Consider the following 20119-nt stretch of genomic DNA (forward strand, 5'->3'; position numbering starts at 1 on the left):
AAATGGTGAAATTTGTCATATAAAATTCAGACTTTTATCACAATATTGCCCTTTTTTTTTTTTTTGTCCTTGTAAAATAGTGACGTTTTTTTAATAAAAATGTGACTTTTGTCATCATTTTTGCTGAGTAAAATTCCCATTGTTATTATTAACATTGACAGCATTTTTAAGTTTTCTTATAAAATTGGGACTTTTGTACAGTAAAATTACAACTATTTTCATAAAATTGCCAACATTTGAAGTTTTCTTGTAAATGTGCGACTGTTGGAGTAAAATTCCAAATTTTATCGTAATATTGCACAAATGTTCAGTTTTTCTTGTAAAATTTTGACTTACGTTGATATAATTTTAATATAATACTGCCAAAATCGGGAAATTGTGACCTTTTTCTTGTGAAATTCCAACTCATTTTTCACAACAAGCTTTTTTATATTTGCATAGTATGTATATATTATTAATGTTGTAAATACACATCTTTATATATCTAGAAAGGGTGGTCCTAAAGAGGGAGGCATTTTTCTCAGGTCTCAAGAAGGTAACAAATACAATAATGTGTGTGTGTGTGTGTGTGTGTGTGTGTGTGTGTGTGTGTGTGTGTGTGTGTGTGTGTGTGTGTGTGTGCATTCTTTCTTGTATATCTGTCTTTCTTGAGACATCAAAAAGGAAAAGTAGCTTCCATATGAGGAGGTGTGAACAAGTGATGACATAAATCATGGTCCCAATAACATTGCATCTAATAGAGAATGTCTCATTTGCACCCCTGGTGGTGAAATCTATTAAAATGAGGGTAGTCCCAAAAAGGAGCGATTTTTTTTTGTTTGTTTTGTTTTAAAAGTGCTCCCCCTCTGGTCAACATATGAAATGACAAGTGTGTGTAATAAATTGAAATGCGCCCCCTTTGGCCAAAATTAATAACACAAATAAAATAAATATGTATATAGAGACCTACTGTTATAACTTGAAGTAAACAATTAAAAATAAAAACAATTACAAACAAAACATTTTTAAAAAATGAAGCATAACTAAAAGTAGTCTTTTTCTCACAATGTGTCGACTTTTTTCCTCATAAAAATGGGAAATATTTCTCATATTCTTTCTGTTTCTGTAATGTTGCAAAATTTTCTCTTAAAATGTTTACTTTCTCATGTAAAATTATTATTTTTTAATGCAAAATGGTGAAATTTGTCATATAAAATTCAGACTTTTATCACAATATTGCCATTTTTTTTGTTGTCCTTGTAAAATAGTGACGTTTTTTTAATAAAAATGTGACTTTTGTCATCATTTTTGCTGAGTAAAATTCCCATTGTTATTATTAACATTGACAGCATTTTTAAGTTTTCTTATAAAATTGGGACTTTTGTACAGTAAAATTACAACTATTTTCATAAAATTGCCAACATTTGAAGTTTTTTTGTAAATGTGCGACTGTTGGCAGTAAAATTCCAACTTTTATCGTAATATTGCACAAATGTTCAGTTTTTCTTGTAAAATTTTGACTTACGTTGATATAATTTTAATATAATACTGCCAAAATCGGGAAATTGTGACCTTTTTCTTGTGAAATTCCAACTCATTTTTCACAACAAGCTTTTTTAATATATTTGCATAGTATGTATATATTATTAATGTTGTAAATACACATCTTTATATATCTAGAAAGGGTGGTCCTAAAGAGGGAGGCATTTTTCTCAGGTCTCAAGAAGGTAGCAAATACAATAATGTGTGTGTGTGTGTGCGCGTGTGTGTGTGTGCGTGTGTGTGTGTGTGTGTGTGTGTGTGTGTGTGTGTGTGCATTCTTTCTTGTATTTCTGTCTTTCTTGAGACATCAAAAAGGAAAAGTAGCTTCCATATGAGGAGGTGTGAACAAGTGATGACATAAATCATGGTCCCAATAACATTGCATCTAATAGAGAATGTCTCATTTGCACCCCTGGTGGTGAAATCTATTAAAATGAGAGTAGTCCCAAAAAGGAGCGATTTTTTTTTTTTTTTTTTCGGTTTTAAAATTGCTCCCTCTCTGGTCAACATATGAAATGACAAGTGTGTGTAATAAATTGAAATGCGCCCCCTTTGGCCAAAATTAATAACACAAATAAAATAAATATGTATATAGAGACATACTGTAATAACTTGAAGTAAACAATTAAAAATAAAAACAATTACAAACAAAACATTTTAAAAAATGAAGCATAACTAAAAGTAGTCTTTTTCTCACAATGTGTCGACTTTTTTCCTCATAAAAATGGGAAATATTTCTCATATTCTTTCTGTTTCTGTAATGTTGCAATATTTTCTCTTAAAATTTTTACTTTCTCATGTAAAATTATTACTTTTTAATGCAAAATGGTGAAATTTGTCATATAAAATTCAGACTTTTATCACAATATTGCCAAAATTTTTTTTTGTTGAGTAAAATTCCCATTGTTATTATTAACATTGACAGCATTTTTAAGTTTTCTTATAAAATTGGGACTTTTGTACAGTAAAATTACAACTATTTTCATAAAATTGCCAACATTTTAAGTTTTCTTGTAAATTTGCCCCTGTTGGAGTAAAATTCCAAATTTTATCGTAATATTGCACAAATGTTCAGTTTTTCTTGTAAAATTTTGACTTACGTTGATATATAGTTTTAATATAATACTGCCAAAATTGGGAAATTGTGACCTTTTTCTTGTGAAATTCCAACTCATTTTTCACAACAAGCTGTTTTATATTTGCATAGTATGTATATATTATTAATGTTGTAAATACACATCTTTATATATCTAGAAAAAGGTGGTCCTAAAGAGGGAGGCATTTTTCTCAGGCCTCAAGAAGGTAGCAAATACAATAATGTGTGTGTGTGTGTGTGTGTGTGTGTGTGTGTGTGTGTGTGTGTGTGTGTGTGTGTGTGTTTGTGTGTGTGTGGGTGTGTGTGCATTCTTTCTTGTATTTCTGTCTTTCTTGAGACATCAAAAAGGAAAAGTAGCTTCCATATGAGGAGGTGTGAACAAGTGATGACATAAATCATGGTCCCAATAACATTGCATCTAATAGAGAATGTCTCATTTGCACCCCTGGTGGTAATATCTATTAAAATGAGGGTAGTCCCAAAAAGGAGCAATTTTTTTTTTTTTCGGTTTTAAAAGTGCTCCCCCTCTGGTCAACATATGAAATGACAAGTGTGTGTAATAAATTGAAATGTGCCCCCTTTGGCCAAAATTAATAACACAAATAAAATAAATATGTATATAGAGACATACTGTAATAACTTGAAGTAAACAATTAAAAATAAAAACAATTACAAACAAAACATTAAAAAAAAATGAAGCATAACTAAAAGTAGTCTTTTTCTCACAATGTGTCGACTTTTTTCCTCATAAAAATGGGAAATATTTCTCATATTCTTTCTGTTTCTGTAATGTTGCAATATTTTCTCTTAAAATTTTTACTTTCTCATGTAAAATTATTACTTTTTAATGTAAAATGGTGAAATTTGTCATATAAAATTCAGACTTTTATCACAATATTGCCAATTTTTTTTTTGTTGTCCTTGTAAAATGGTGACGTTTTTCGAATAAAAATGTGACTTTTGTCATCATTTTTGCTGAGTAAAATTCCCATTGTTATTATTAACATTGACAGCATTTTTAAGTTTTCTTATAAAATTGGGACTTTTGTACAGTAAAATTACAACTATTTTCATAAAATTGCCAACATTTGAAGTTTTCTTGTAAATGTGCGACTGTTGGAGTAAAATTCCAAATTTTATCGTAATATTGCACAAATGTTCAGTTTTTTCTTGTAAAATGTTGACTTACGTTGATATATAGTTTTAATATAATACTGCCAAAATCGGGAAATTGTGACCTTTTTCTTGTGAAATTCCAATTCATTTTTCACAACAAGCTTTTTTAATATATTTGCATAGTATGTATATATTATTAATGTTGTAAATACACATCTTTATATATCTAGAAAGGGTGGTCCTAAAGAGGGAGGCATTTTTCTCAGGTCTCAAGAAGGTAGCAAATACAATAATGTGTGTGTGTGTGTGCGCGTGTGTGTGTGTGCGTGTGTGTGTGTGTGTGTGTGTGTGTGTGTGTGTGTGTGCATTCTTTCTTGTATTTCTGTCTTTCTTGAGACATCAAAAAGGAAAAGTAGCTTCCATATGAGGAGGTGTGAACAAGTGATGACATAAATCATGGTCCCAATAACATTGCATCTAATAGAGAATGTCTCATTTGCACCCCTGGTGGTGAAATCTATTAAAATGAGAGTAGTCCCAAAAAGGAGCGATTTTTTTTTTTTTTTTTCGGTTTTAAAATTGCTCCCTCTCTGGTCAACATATGAAATGACAAGTGTGTGTAATAAATTGAAATGCGCCCCCTTTGGCCAAAATTAATAACACAAATAAAATAAATATGTATATAGAGACATACTGTAATAACTTGAAGTAAACAATTAAAAATAAAAACAATTACAAACAAAACATTTTAAAAAATGAAGCATAACTAAAAGTAGTCTTTTTCTCACAATGTGTCGACTTTTTTCCTCATAAAAATGGGAAATATTTCTCATATTCTTTCTGTTTCTGTAATGTTGCAATATTTTCTCTTAAAATTTTTACTTTCTCATGTAAAATTATTACTTTTAAATGCAAAATGGTGAAATTTGTCATATAAAATTCAGACTTTTATCACAATATTGCCAAATTTTTTTTTTGTTGAGTAAAATTCCCATTGTTATTATTAACATTGACAGCATTTTTAAGTTTTCTTATAAAATTGGGACTTTTGTACAGTAAAATTACAACTATTTTCATAAAATTGCCAACATTTTAAGTTTTCTTGTAAATTTGCCCCTGTTGGAGTAAAATTCCAAATTTTATCGTAATATTGCACAAATGTTCAGTTTTTCTTGTAAAATTTTGACTTACGTTGATATATAGTTTTAATATAATACTGCCAAAATTGGGAAATTGTGACCTTTTTCTTGTGAAATTCCAACTCATTTTTCACAACAAGCTGTTTTATATTTGCATAGTATGTATATATTATTAATGTTGTAAATACACATCTTTATATATCTAGAAAAAGGTGGTCCTAAAGAGGGAGGCATTTTTCTCAGGCCTCAAGAAGGTAGCAAATACAATAATGTGTGTGTGTGTGTGTGTGTGTGTGTGTGTGTGTGTGTGTGTGTGTGTGTGTGTGTGTGTTTGTGTGTGTGTGGGTGTGTGTGCATTCTTTCTTGTATTTCTGTCTTTCTTGAGACATCAAAAAGGAAAAGTAGCTTCCATATGAGGAGGTGTGAACAAGTGATGACATAAATCATGGTCCCAATAACATTGCATCTAATAGAGAATGTCTCATTTGCACCCCTGGTGGTAATATCTATTAAAATGAGGGTAGTCCCAAAAAGGAGCAATTTTTTTTTTTTTCGGTTTTAAAAGTGCTCCCCCTCTGGTCAACATATGAAATGACAAGTGTGTGTAATAAATTGAAATGTGCCCCCTTTGGCCAAAATTAATAACACAAATAAAATAAATATGTATATAGAGACATACTGTAATAACTTGAAGTAAACAATTAAAAATAAAAACAATTACAAACAAAACATTAAAAAAAAATGAAGCATAACTAAAAGTAGTCTTTTTCTCACAATGTGTCGACTTTTTTCCTCATAAAAATGGGAAATATTTCTCATATTCTTTCTGTTTCTGTAATGTTGCAATATTTTCTCTTAAAATTTTTACTTTCTCATGTAAAATTATTACTTTTTAATGTAAAATGGTGAAATTTGTCATATAAAATTCAGACTTTTATCACAATATTGCCAATTTTTTTTTTGTTGTCCTTGTAAAATGGTGACGTTTTTCGAATAAAAATGTGACTTTTGTCATCATTTTTGCTGAGTAAAATTCCCATTGTTATTATTAACATTGACAGCATTTTTAAGTTTTCTTATAAAATTGGGACTTTTGTACAGTAAAATTACAACTATTTTCATAAAATTGCCAACATTTGAAGTTTTCTTGTAAATGTGCGACTGTTGGAGTAAAATTCCAAATTTTATCGTAATATTGCACAAATGTTCAGTTTTTTCTTGTAAAATGTTGACTTACGTTGATATATAGTTTTAATATAATACTGCCAAAATCGGGAAATTGTGACCTTTTTCTTGTGAAATTCCAATTCATTTTTCACAACAAGCTTTTTTATATTTGCATAGTATGTATATATTATTAATGTTGTAAATACACATCTTTATATATCTAGAAAAAGGTGGTCCTAAAGAGGGAGGCATTTTTCTCAGGCCTCAAGAAGGTAGCAAATACAATAACGTGTGTGTGTGTGTGTGTGTGTGTGTGTGTGTGTGTGTGTGTGTGTGTGTGTGTGTGTGTGTGTGTGTGTGTGTGTGGGGGGCAAATAGTTTGACCCCCGATTACAGCGACCACACGGCGCTCTTCTTATCAAGGCGGCCCCAGCCTCTCATGAATATTCCCCACATGGTCGTGCTTAATGGGAGGGATCATCGCTCATTCAATTATCAGACAGTCAGCAAAAGAACACGTCGCAGCTCGCCCGCCATGTCGCCGCGTGCGGGCCGGGAGAGCGCGGCCTGCCCCGTGGTGGCGGTGAGAGCGATGTCGGGAAGGGATTACGACATATTAGCCACTTGGATGAGTCAGGAAGGAAGGTGAACAGGAAACGGATTAGTGACAGGTGTACTTGTTCCTTCTTACCAGGTTTCAAACAAGAACACAATGGCAGCTTCTGAAGGTGCTTGGTGAACTGGCGCCATGTTTGCTACCAAGGACGTGAGAATCTGCAATTGTGTCCTTTTGACGAAATGAACCAAAATAAAACGTCTATATATATATATATATATATATATATATATATATATATATATATATATATATATATATATATATATATATATATATATATATATATATATATATATATATATATATATATATATGTAGTTCTAAACATACTCCAGCTCATAAACTTACAATAAAACATGCTTTTATTTTGTAAACATACTCCAATGAAACATGCTTTTATTTTGTTAAAGTACCATTGTGCACCCGTATTTGACGTGCTCTGCCGCGATGTTCCTGCAGTGTTTGGTGACCAACGGGCAGACAGGGTTGTCTTCATACCGATGTTTTGGTACCGGTACCAAAATTTTGATACTTTTTCAAAATAAAGGGTGTTTGTGTGTCCTCTCAATTGCTCCGTTTATTGCTATTCTGAGTGTTGCCGGGTCGGGTTTGGTTTTGGAATTGGAATTGTATTATTATGGTATTGTTGTTGTGTATTGTTTTGTTGGATTGATTGAAAAAAATAAAATAAAAAATAAATAAAAAATCAAAATTTAAATTTAAATTTAAATTTAAATCAAAATTTTAATTTCAAATTTAAATTAAAAAAATAAATAAATAAATAAATGAATAAATAAAAAATAAAAATTAAAAAAAAATTGAAAATTTATTTTTTTCCTAAAAAATTACAAAAATAAAAATAATAAAAGAAAAAAAGAAAAATAATTAAAAAGATTATAAAAATAATAAAGGTTACCACAAAAAAAATAAAAATTAATGGCTTTATTTTAACATAAAATTGTCTTGGTTAGTGTCGGCCCTGAGATCGGTAGGTCGTGAGTTCAAACCCCGGCCGAGTCATACCAAAGACAATACAAAAATGGGACCCATTACCTCCCTGCTTGGCACTCAGCATCAAGGTTTGGAATTGGGGGTTAAAACACCAAAAATGATTCCCGGGCGCGGCCACCGCTGCTGCTCACTGCTCCCCTCACCTCCCAGGGGGTGACCAAGGGTGATGGGTCAAATGCAGAGAATAATTTCGCCACACCTACTGTGTGTGTGACAATCATGGGTACTTTAACTTTTTTATTGCAATCGAAGAACAATTTAGTCCTTAAATAAAATAGTGAACATACTACTTTTAGTAGTAAGTAAACAAACATTCATCCATCCGTCCATTTTGCTACCGCTTGTCCCTTTTGGGTTCGCAGGGGGTGCTGGAGCCTATCTCAGCTGCATTTGGGCGGAAGGCAGGGGTACACCCTGGACAAGTCGCAGGGCCAACACACACTAGGGCCCATTTAGTGTTGCCAATCAACCTATCTCCAGGTGCATGTCTTTGGAGGTGGGAGGAAGCCGGAGTACCTGGAGGGAACCCACGCAGTCACGGGGAGAACATGCAAACTCCACACAGAAAGATCCCAAACCCAGGATTGAACCCAGGACTAGTATTAGCACGGCGATACTAATGAATTATATTCGGTACTATACCGCCTCTAAAAAGTACTAGTCCCCCTCCCCCCTTTTTTTTAACGGACATGACGATGCATCGTCACGTCATGATATTGCTGGTTTTTACGAGCAGAATAGCATGTTCGGCAGCACACACACACGGAATACTAATTATGACTCTTGTGTCATAATTATGACTTTTGTACTTATTTGTCATCACTGTACGTATCACTCATTATGTATTATTATAACTCTTCTTCCTTTTTTGTAGCATGCTAAGTAAATAAATCTACTTTTATACTTATATCCCATATTTCTGCACAACAACTCGGATACGGTAACACTGGCGAGCAGGAGATAATATGAAGTGATTTTTACAATAAGCTTAAAAAAAAAAAATCTGCGATAAATTGAAGCCGCAAACTTCGAAGCGCGATGTGGCGAGGGACGATTCTATTCATTCTTTTCATTAAATTATTTGTTTATTTTATATATATATATAAAAAAAAAAAATTCTCCTTCACTGCCTCTTGTAAAGCGATATAAAACTGATACATGTATAAAAATATTATAGTAAAGTTGATTCGTTGCGAATAAATTGCAGTGCTGTGGAACGAGTTGACAAAAAATAATTCAAAAACTAATATTCAACATAGTATTTAAAAACAAAAATTATTAATTTGAATAAAAACTGTTGTAAATTCAAATTTTTACCCCATCCCCTTTTTAATTATCTTTTAATTTTTTCCAACATGTTTTTAAGTTAAAGTTAAAAAGTTAAAGTTAAAAAAAAATTATGTCTTCATAATTAGTGGCCAATATAGTGGCAGATACTACTTTAGTATTTATATTTGTAGTTCATTAATACATGTTTATGCTTGAAAATACCTTATTTACCCCAAAATACGTAGAACAAGCTTAAAAAAAAATTGGCGATACAGCGTAGGCGCACACTTTGAAACGCGATACGGCGAGGTATGACTTATTCTTTTAATTGATTTACTCGTTTATTTCATAAACATTTTTTCCTCTCCAAGTAAAACCATACAACTGATAAGTTTATTAAAAATATTATAGTGAAGTTAGTTAGTTGCTCACAAAATGCTGTGCTGTGGAACGAGTTGACAAGAATCATAGAAAAACAACAATATTCAACATAGTATTTAAAAAAAGACAACATAAATGTATACATTGTTGTCAATTTCACTTTCAACCATATTTACTTTAATTTTTTTTTTAACTCATCCTCTTTTTATCTATCTTTTATGTTTGTATTTCTAATTGTCTTACTTTTTTTCAACATGTTTTTCATGATGTCTTCATAATTAGTGGCCAATATAGAGGCAGATACTACTTTAGTATTCATATGTTTAGTTCATTCATACATTTTTATGCTTCAAAATGCCTTATTTACCCCAAAATACGTATAATAAACTTTAGAAAATAAATAAAATGCGATGTGGCGAGGGATGACTTATTCTTTTAATTGATTTACTCGTTTATTTCACAAACATTTTTTCCTCTCCAAGTGCTTTCCTTAAAGTATCTAAATGTGTTATATAAAACAGATGAATTAATAAAAAATATTATAGTAAAGTTAGTTAGTTGCTCACAAAATGCAGTGCTGTGAAACGAGTTGACAAAAATAATTTAAAAAAACAATATTCCACATAGTATTTAAAAAACAACATAAATGTATTGTTGTAAATTTTACTTTCAACCATTTTTACTTTTTTTTTTTTTTTTTTTTACCTCATCCTCTTTTCATCTATCTTTTATGTTTGTATTTCTAATTGTCTTTTACTTTTTTTTCAACATGTTTTTCATGATGTCTTCATAATTAGTGGCCAATATAGAGGCAGATACTACTTTAGTGTTCATATTTTTAGTTCATTCATACATTTTTATGCTTGAAAATGTCTTATTCACCCTAAAACACGTCGAACAAGCTTAAAAAAAAAATCAGCGATACAGCGTAGCCGCACACTTTGAAACGCGATACGGCGAGGCATTGATTGATTGATTGAGAAGTTTATTGACATCTTAAGGAATTGAATCCATGTAATGCTTTAAAAAAGGTAAATGGATGTCACAAAAAGCCAAAAGGCTTGTTTCCGTTGTGGTCCATTGAATATTCATCACATTTGATACATTCAATAATAAAATATATATAACCTGTATATAAAAAAATACGTAAAAAAAAAGATAAATGATGTACATATACACAGTATACGTGTCAGGTGATTTGAAAAACAATATATACAAAAAAAAGACTTATTCTTTTAATTGATTTACTCGTTTATTTCCTAAACATTTGTTCCTCTCCAAGTGCTGCCCTTCAAGCGTCTAAAGGTGTTATATAAAACTGATAAATTAATAAAAAAATATTATAGTAAAGTTAGTTAGTTGCTCACAAAATGCAGTGCTGTGGAACGAGTTGAAAAAAAACCCCAAAAAACAATATTCCACATAATATTTAAAAAAACACACAACATAAATGTATACATTGTTGTCAATTTTACCTTCAACCATTTTTATTATTATTATTTTTTTTTATCTCTTACCTCCTCATTCTCTTTTTATTTACCTTTTATATTTGTATTTGTAAATTGTCTTTTACTTTGTTTTTCATGATGTCTTCATAATTAGTGGCCAATATAGAGGCAGATACTATATTCATATGTTTAGTTCATTAATACATGTTTATGCTTGAAAATGCCTTATTTACCCCAAAATACGTAGAATAAGCTTAAAAAAAAAAATCAAATGCAATGTTGCGAGGGATGACTCATTCTTTTAATTGATTTACTCGTTTATTTCATAAACATTTTTTGACTACGATAAACTAATAAAAAATATTATAGTAAAGTTAGTTAGTTGCTCACAAAATGCAGTGCTGTGGAACGAGTTGACAAAAAATAAAAAAATAAAAAACCAACAATATTCCACATAGTATTTAAAAAACGACAACATAAATGTTTACATTGTTGTCAATTTTACCTTCAACCATTTTTATTTTTTTTTATTTTTTTTACCTCTTACCTCATTCTCTTTTTCTTTACCTTTTATGTTTGTATTTTTAATTGTCTTTTACTTTGTTTTTCACGATGTCTTCATGATTAGTGGCCAATATAGTGGCAGATATTCCTGTAGTAGTAATAGTTTTAGTACATATATACATTTTTATGCTTGAAAATGTACTTTAAAAATACATTTGCTTAAAAACAAACTTTGAAATGCGATGTGGCGAGCGATGACTTATTGTTTTGATCGATTAACTCACTTATTTTATAATAATAATAATAATAATAATAATAATGATAATAGATTTTATTTGTAAAAGCACTTTACATTGAGCAAACAACCTCAAAGTGCTACAGTGCATTTAAAAAACAAAAAACAAAAACAAAACAACAACGCTAGAACCACAAATAGCTGCCCCCAACAAGTAAAATAAATAGTGAAGAAATAAAATAAAAACTAGAACAGCCTGATTGCTAGAACTAGCACACATATATTTAAAAAAAAGAGGCTTTTTTTAATAAAAGAAGGGTTTTTAAGCCTTTTTTAAAAGCATCCACAGTCTGTGGCGCCCTCAGGTGGTCAGGGAGAGCGTTCCACAGACTAAGAGCGGCGGAGCAGAAAGCCCATAGTTCGGAGCTTTGTCCTCGGAGGTTGGAGTAGCTTAGCCTGTCCGGAGTGGAGGATTTAGTGGTGAGCTGTTCTTTGAGACAGAGGGGGGCATTTTATAAACATTTTTTCCTCTCTCATTGCTTCCCTTAAAGCAGGTCTATTCAACTGGTGGTCCACATGTGTGCAGTACTCCCGCCACCCCAGCACGGGGCAACAGCGAGGCATGTGTGTCACAGTGAAGCAGCAGTGGGGTGAGTACAAGAGGACTATTTACTGGACAACAAAGTATGAATGTTCTACCCCGAGCAAGTGCTGGAGTCATTGTTTCCTGTGGGCCCTTATAAGCGAACGGACACATTGATCCAATAATGGTAGAAATCCTAGCGTCTAATCTTCATCACCAAACTTGGTCAAACATTTGTAAGTACAAACCCCGTTTCCATATGAGTTGGGAAATTGTTTTAGATGTAAATATAAACGGAATACAATTATTTGCAAATCCTTTTCAACCCATATTCAGTTGAATATGCTACAAAGACCACATATTTGATGTTCAAACTGATCAACTTTTTTTTTTGTGTGCAAATAATCATTAACTTTAGAATTTGATGCCAGCAACACGTGACAAAGAAGTTGGGAAAGGTGGCAATAAATACTGATAAAGTTGAGGAATGCTCATCAAACACTTATTTGGAACATCCCACAGGTGAGCAGGCTAATTGGGAACAGGTGGGTGCCATGATTGGGTATAAAAGTAGATTCCATGAAATGCTCAGTCATTCACAAACAAGGATGGGGCGAGGGTCACCACTTTGTCAACAAATGCGTGAGCAAATTGTTGAACAGTTTAAGAAAAACCTTTCTCAACCAGCTATTGCAAGGAATTTAGGGATTTCACCATCTACGGTCCGTAATATCATCAAAGGGTTCAGAGAATCTGGAGAAATCACTGCACGTAAGCAGCTAAGCCCGTGACCTTCGATCCTTCAGGCTGTACTGCATCAACAAGCAACATCAGTGTGTAAAGGATATCACCACATGGGCTCAGGAACACTTCAGAAACCCACTGTCAGTAACTACAGTTGGTCGCTACATCTGTAAGTGCAAGTTAAAACTCTAGTATGCAAGGCGAAAACCGTTTATCAACAACACCCAGAAACGCAGTCGGCTTCGCTGGGCCTGAGCTCATCTAAGATGGACTGATACAAAGTGGAAAAGTGTTCTGTGGTCTGACGAGTCCACATTTCAAATTGTTTTTGGAAACTGTGGACGTCGTGTCCTCCGGACCAAAGAGGAAAAGAACCATCCGGATTGTTCTAGGCGCAAAGTTGAAAAGCCAGCATGTGTGATGGTATGGTGGTGTATTCGTGCCCAAGACATGGGTAACTTACACATCTGTGAAGGTTCCATTAATGCTGAAAGGTACATACAGGTTTTGGAGCAACATATGTTGCCATCCAAGCAACGTTATCATGGACGCCCCTGCTTATTTCAGGAAGACAATGCCAAGCCACGTGCTACATCAACGTGGCTTCATAGTAAAAGAGTGCAGGTACTAGACTGGCCTGCCTGTAGTCCAGACCTGTCTCCCATTGAAAATGTGTGGCGCATTATGCAGCCTAAAATACCACAATGGAGACCCCGGACTGTTGAACAACTTAAGCTGTACATCAAGCAAGAATGGGAAAGAATTCCACCTGAGAAGCTTCAAAAATGTGTCTCCTCAGTTCCCAAACGTTTACTGAGTGTTGTTAAAAGGAAAGGCCATGTAACACAGTGGTGAACATGCCCTTTCCAAACTACTTTGGCATGTGTTGCAGCCATGAAATTCTAAGTTAATTATTATTTGCAACAAAAAAAAAAAAGTTTATGAGTTTGAACATCAAATATCTTGTCTTTGTAGTGCATTCAATTGAATATGGGTTGAAAAGGATTTGCAAATCATTGTATTCTGTTCATATCTAACACAAATTCCCAACTCATATGGAAACGGGGTTTGTAGATATTGTGCATAAATATATTTAGTATTGTTTTGTATTGAAATTGCTGACTTCCTGATGTCTTTTGTATTCGTCATCGTGTTGTTTTTTGCCTGAGAGTAAACCACTCTGGTCGATCAGTGCGCGTTTAATACATGTAGTTTAACACATTTGACCAGTAGAGGGCGATAACGTTACACCGTAATACAGTGTTTTTCAACCACTGGTGAGCCGTGAGATACAGTCTGGTGTGCTGTGAGAGATTATCTAATTTCACCTATTTGGGTTAAAAACAATTTTTGCAGACCAGTAATTATAGTCTGCAAATGATGTGTTGTTATTGAGTGTCGGTGTTGTCTAGAGATTGGCAGAGTAACCGTGTAATACTCTTCCATATCAGTAGGTGGCAGCCGGTAGCTAATTGCTTTGTAGATGTCGGAAACAGCAGGAGGCAGTGTGAAGGTAAAAAGGTGTCTATGGGGAAGGCTATGCAGAATGAAACTTATACTGAACTGGCTACAAAGTAAACAAAAACAGGATGCTGGACGACAGCAAAGACTTACTGTGGAGCAAAGACGGCGTCCACAATGTACATCCGAATATGATATAACAATCAACAATGTCCAAGACTTTCTCGCCCCCGTAGGAAGACTTCTCCGAGGGCCCCAGCCTGGACACGACGGACAAAAGTGATAATCGTCCGACAGCTATGGGAGACTGGGCTTTCTGCTCCGCCGCTCCCAGTCTGAGGAACGCTCTCCCTGACCACCTGAGGGCACCACAGACTGTGGATGCTTTTTAAAAAGGCTTAAAAACCCTTTTAAAAAAAAAAAAAAAAAGCCTTTTTATAGATATATGCATACTAGTTCTAGCTATTAGGCTGTTCTAGTTTTTATTTTTATTTATTTTTATTATATTTTTATTGTTATTATTATTTTTTAATACACTATAGCACTTTGAGTTTGTTTGCTCAATGTAAAGTGCTTTTTACAAATAAAATATATTATTATTATTATAATCATTTTGGCGATATAGTGTATACAAGTATATTCATATGTTACTCATTGTTAAAATCGGCCCACAGAGGGCAACCATAACTGCGACGTGGCCCTCAATGAAAACCAGTTTGTTCACTTTGCTGCAAAAAAAAAAAAAAAACATGTTCAAGACTTTCTCGCCCCCGTAGGAAGACTTCTCAGAGGGCCCCAGCCTGGACACGACGGACAAAAGTGATAATCGTCCGACAGCTATGGGTGACCGGGCTTTCTGCTCCGCCGCTCCCAGTCTGTGGAATGCTCTCCCTGACCACCTGAGGACACCACCGACTGTGGATGCTTTTAAAAAAGGCTTAAAAACCCTTTTTTTTAAATAAAAAAAAAGCCTTTTTATAGATATATGCATACTAGTTCTAGCTATTAGGCTGTTCTAGTTTTTATTTTTATTATCTTTTTATTGTTATTATTATTTTTTAATACACTATAGCACTTTGAGTTTGTTTGCTCAATGTAAAGTGCTTTTTACAAATAAAATATATTATTATAATTATTATCATTTTGGCGATACAGTGTATACAAGTAAATTCATATGTTACTCATTGTTAAAAGCGGCCCTCAACGAAAACCAGTTTGTTGACTTTGCTGCAAAAAAAAACAAAAAACATGTTCAAGACTTTCTCGCCCCCGTAGGAAGACTTCTCCGAGGGCCCCAGCCTGGACACGACGGACAAAAGTGATAATCGTCCGACAGCTATGGGAGACTGGGCTTTCTGCTCCGCCGCTCCCAGTCTGTGGAATGCTCTCCCTGACCACCTGAGGACACCACCGACTGTGGATGCTTTTAAAAAAGGCTTAAAAACCCTTTTTTTTTTTTTAAAAAAAAAAAGGCTTTTTATAGATATATGCATACTAGTTCTAGCTATTAGGCTGTTCTAGTTTTTATTTTTATTATCTTTTTATTGTTATTATTATTTTTTAATACACTACAGCACTTTGAGTTTGTTTGCTCAATGTAAAGTGCTTTTTACAAATAAAATATATTATTATAATTATTATCATTTTGGCGATACAGTGTATACAAGTAAATTCATATGTTACTCATTGTTAAAATCGGCCCTCAACGAAAACCAGTTTCTTGACTTTGCTGAAAAAAAAAAAAAAAAACATGTTCAAGACTTTCTCGCCCCCGTAGGAAGACTTCTCCGAGGGCCCCAGCCTGGACACGACGGACAAAAGTGATAATCGTCCGACAGCTATGGGAGACCGGGCTTTCTGCTCCGTCGCTCCCAGTCTGTGGAATGCTTTCCCTGACCACCTGAGGGCACCACAGACTGTGGATGCTTTTAAAAAAGGCTTAAAACCCCTTTTTTTTTTTAAACAAAAAAAGCCTTTTTATAGATATATGCATACTAGTTCTAGCTATTAGGCTGTTCTAGTTTTTATTTTTATTATCTTTTTATTGTTATTATTATTTTTTAATACACTATAGCACTTTGAGTTTGTTTGCTCAATGTAAAGTGCTTTTTACAAATAAAATATATTATTATAATTATTATCATTTTGGCGATACAGTGTATACAAGTAAATTCATATGTTACTCATTGTTAAAAGCGGCCCTCAACGAAAACCAGTTTGTTGACTTTGCTGGAAAAAAAAAAAAAAAACATGTTCAAGACTTTCTCGCCCCCGTAGGAAGACTTCTCTGAGGCCCCCAGCCTGGACACGACGGACAAAAGTGATAATCGTCCGACAGCTACGGGAGACCGGGCTTTCTGCTCCGTCGCTCCCAGTCTGTGGAATGCTCTCCCTGACCACCTGAGGGCACCACAGACTGTGGATGCTTTTAAAAAAGGCTTAAAAACCCTTTTTAAAATTAAAAAAAGCCTTTTTATAGATGTATGCATACTAGTTATAGCTATTAGGCTGTTCTAGTTTTTATTTTTATTATCTTTTTATTGTTATTATTATTTTTTAATACACTATAGCACTTTGAGTTTGTTTGCTCAATGTAAAGTGCTTTTTACAAATAAAATATATTGTTATAATTATTATCATTTTGGCAATATAGTGTATACAAGTATATTCATATGTTACTCATTGTTAAAAGCGGCTCTCAGAGGGCAACCATAACTACGACGTGGCCCTCAATGAAAACCAGTTTATTGACGTTGCTGAAAAAAAAAAAAAAAAACATGTTCAAGACTTTCTCGCCCCCGTAGGAAGACTTCTCAGAGGGCCCCAGCCTGGACACGACAGACAAAAGTGATAATCGTCCGACAGCTACGGGAGACCGGGCTTTCTGCTCCGTCGCTCCCAGTCTGTGGAATGCTCTCCCTGACCACCTGAGGGCACCACAGACTGTGGATGCTTTTAAAAAAGGCTTAAAAACCCTTTTTTAAAAAAAAAAAAAAAAAAGCCTTTTTATAGATGTATGCATACTAGTTCTAGCTATTAGGCTGTTCTAGTTTTTATTTTTATTATCTTTTTATTGTTATTATTATTTTTTAATACACTATAGCACTTTGAGTTTGTTTGCTCAATGTAAAGTGCTTTTTACAAATAAAATATATTATTATTATTATAATCATTTTGGTGATATAGTGTATACAAGTATATTCATATGTTACTCATTGTTAAAAGCGGCCCTCAGAGGGCAACCATAACTGCGATGTGGCCCTCAATGAAAACCAGTTTGTTGACTTTGCTGCAAAAAAACCCAAAAAGATGTTCAAGACTTTCTCGCCCCCGTAGGAAGACTTCTCCGAGGGCCCCAGCCTGGACACGACGGACAAAAGTGATAATCGTCCGACCTCCGACCCCCTTGAGCCAACAGCAGCCAAACACCCCCCCCCCCCCCCCCCCCCCACACACACACACACACACACACACCCACGCACACGCCGAGACGGAGACGTCGGCTTTAAAGTGGAGCTGTTTGGCAAGAAGTGTGAAAGAGACACGAGGTGAAACGTCGACAAAAAAAAACGCGTTTGTAAAATCCACAGTTTGATACATTTTCGCGCCCTGAATGCGAGGCGCGCAGGCGGGCCTTTTGTCGGGGGGGTCCTATTTATTTATTTATTTTCCTTTATTCCCGTTGCAGAGCGGGACGCTCACAGGGTCAGCCAAGTTCGCAAAGTAATTAAAGCCGGGAGAAAAGAAAGCAAGCTGCCATTCTGATTTAGAGGGGGGAAAGAAAAAAAAATCACAATTTTAATAACGGTGAACGTGGAGAGCTTTTTTTTTTTTTTTTTTTTTTAAAAAAAAAAGCATGGCTCGTACATAGTGCACAAGTGGCCTTAAAAAAAAAGAAAAGAAAAGGCGGGAACATTAACATAGTGATTTGATGCGCGTGGCAAAGGGCCCGAGCCAATATCAGAGAGGACTCAGCACTCCCTTTGTCCCGCCCGCCTCTGCTCCCCTCTGATATGAAAATTCAATTATTTTATAACTAGATCCAGCGTCGCCTTTTTTGACGGTCCACGCTCGCGCCCTGCCAGCGTGCATCTAGGGGGGCGCGGGGGGGGGGGACCACCGGGGCTCCTGATAGCGAGAGGGAGGCCTTTTCACACGGCGACATGTTTTTTTTATTTTTTATTTTTTCCCCCCCCCCGGACAAGATTGCCTAAGTGTGTTGCATTTAAGCGCTGAAAGTTAATCTAACGCCACGCCATTATCTCTCCGCCAGGTAATTCCCAACTGTGCGCGCCATTCTTCCACCTCTTGGAATCTGATGATTCTCAGCCTCTCTGCATTCACACGCCTAATGTGTTTATTTACGCACTTCCTCTCCGAGGGACATCAGCAATTTTCCAGGTACACAAACTCAACATCGTACGCATTAACCTGACAGGGAACTTTAATGGGGCCCCTGAATGCCTCACGACTCAATCACATACAGAAAAAGGCCCCGTCCCTGGATGGGGTTGGTTAGTGCGGCCCACGGCCCCGATGCGAGTTGGCCGTAACATCGTACCAAAAAAAAAATAATACTCGTATTCGCCAAATTGGTACTTCTCCCTTTATGAAGTTTGTGTGAAAATCGGTTGTTTTCCGCTTATCCGAGGTGGGGTCGCGGGGGCAGCAGCCCAAGCAGAGAAGCCCAGACTTCCCTCCACTTCGCCAAGTTCCGACACCAGCCCGCGAGAGGGATGAGGGCAAATGTGCATAAACGTCCGCCTCAAAATAGGAACGCGCTTTGTGAAAAACGAAACTACGTTACACCTCGTTATTTCCAAAACCTGCACAAGACGCAATGGAGTGTTTCCGTCTCGGTTCGGTTCGGTTTCAGTTTATTTGGAAACGTGCTTACGACACAACGTAACGCGTCACACGTTTCCAGTTGTTTCGTTGCGGCACGTCCGAAAAGGAGTAGGAAGAAGCTGAGTTCATTTAATCCTAATTTAATCCTTTCCATACCTTGGCAATTTTATCCCATTTCCTTGTTCTCTGTAACAGTGTAGTAGAATTTCTGACCTTTGACCTATATTTCATGTCTGTCAAGAATGTACGCTCCTTTAATTTCTCTTCTATTGTGTGGGACAAAAGTGAATATTAAGTCGTGCCAACCTGTCTACAGAATGTTTTGATTGTTTAAGTATGATTAAGGAATCCAAGGATGTTGCAAAAACAAACATGACGCACGAGGAAAAACAATGACGCACAAGAGACAGATAAAACTGGCAGGAGACCGGGACTCGAGAGACATTGCTTTTGTGCGTCCTCCGGAGGACGTTTGTGTGTCTGCATGGACAAATAAACTTTTTGTACTAAATTCACTTTTGTTGCTGTTTAAAGGCCTACTGAAACCCACTACTACCGACCACGCAGTCTGATAGTTTATATATCAATGATGAAATCTTAACATTATAACACATGCCAATACGGCCGGGTTAACTTATAAAGTGACATTTTAAATTTGCCGCTAAACTTCCGGTTCGAAACGCCTCTGAGGATGACGTATGCGTGTGACGTAGCCCGGCGAACACGGGTATGCCTTCCACATTGAAGCCGATACGAAAAAGCTCTGTTTTCATTTCATAATTCCACAGTATTCTGGACATCTGTGTTCGTGAATCTGTTTCAATCATGTTCATTGCATTATGGAGAAGGAAGCCAAGCAAGCAAAGAAGAAAGTTGTCGGTGCGAAATGGACGTATTTTTCGAACGTAGTCAGCCACAACAGTACACAGCCGGCGCTTCTTTGTTTACATTCCCGAAAGATGCAGTCAAGATGGAAG

General features: G+C 35.1%; 1 long non-coding RNA gene across 1 annotated transcript in view; it reads left to right on the forward strand.

Annotated features, from left to right (window-relative positions):
- LOC133647751 (uncharacterized) overlaps nucleotides 1-12374 on the forward strand; it is a 38951-nt gene extending 26577 nt beyond the window's left edge. Inside the window, exon 4 of the long non-coding RNA XR_009825758.1 lies at nucleotides 12061-12374. This is a non-coding gene — a long non-coding RNA (uncharacterized LOC133647751). The remainder of the gene's footprint in view (nucleotides 1-12060) is intronic.
- Nucleotides 12375-20119: the final 7745 nt, after the last annotated feature.

The sequence above is a fragment of the Entelurus aequoreus genome, linkage group LG04 (assembly GCF_033978785.1).
Source record: "Entelurus aequoreus isolate RoL-2023_Sb linkage group LG04, RoL_Eaeq_v1.1, whole genome shotgun sequence".
In the NCBI taxonomy this organism is placed as follows: domain Eukaryota; kingdom Metazoa; phylum Chordata; class Actinopteri; order Syngnathiformes; family Syngnathidae; genus Entelurus; species Entelurus aequoreus.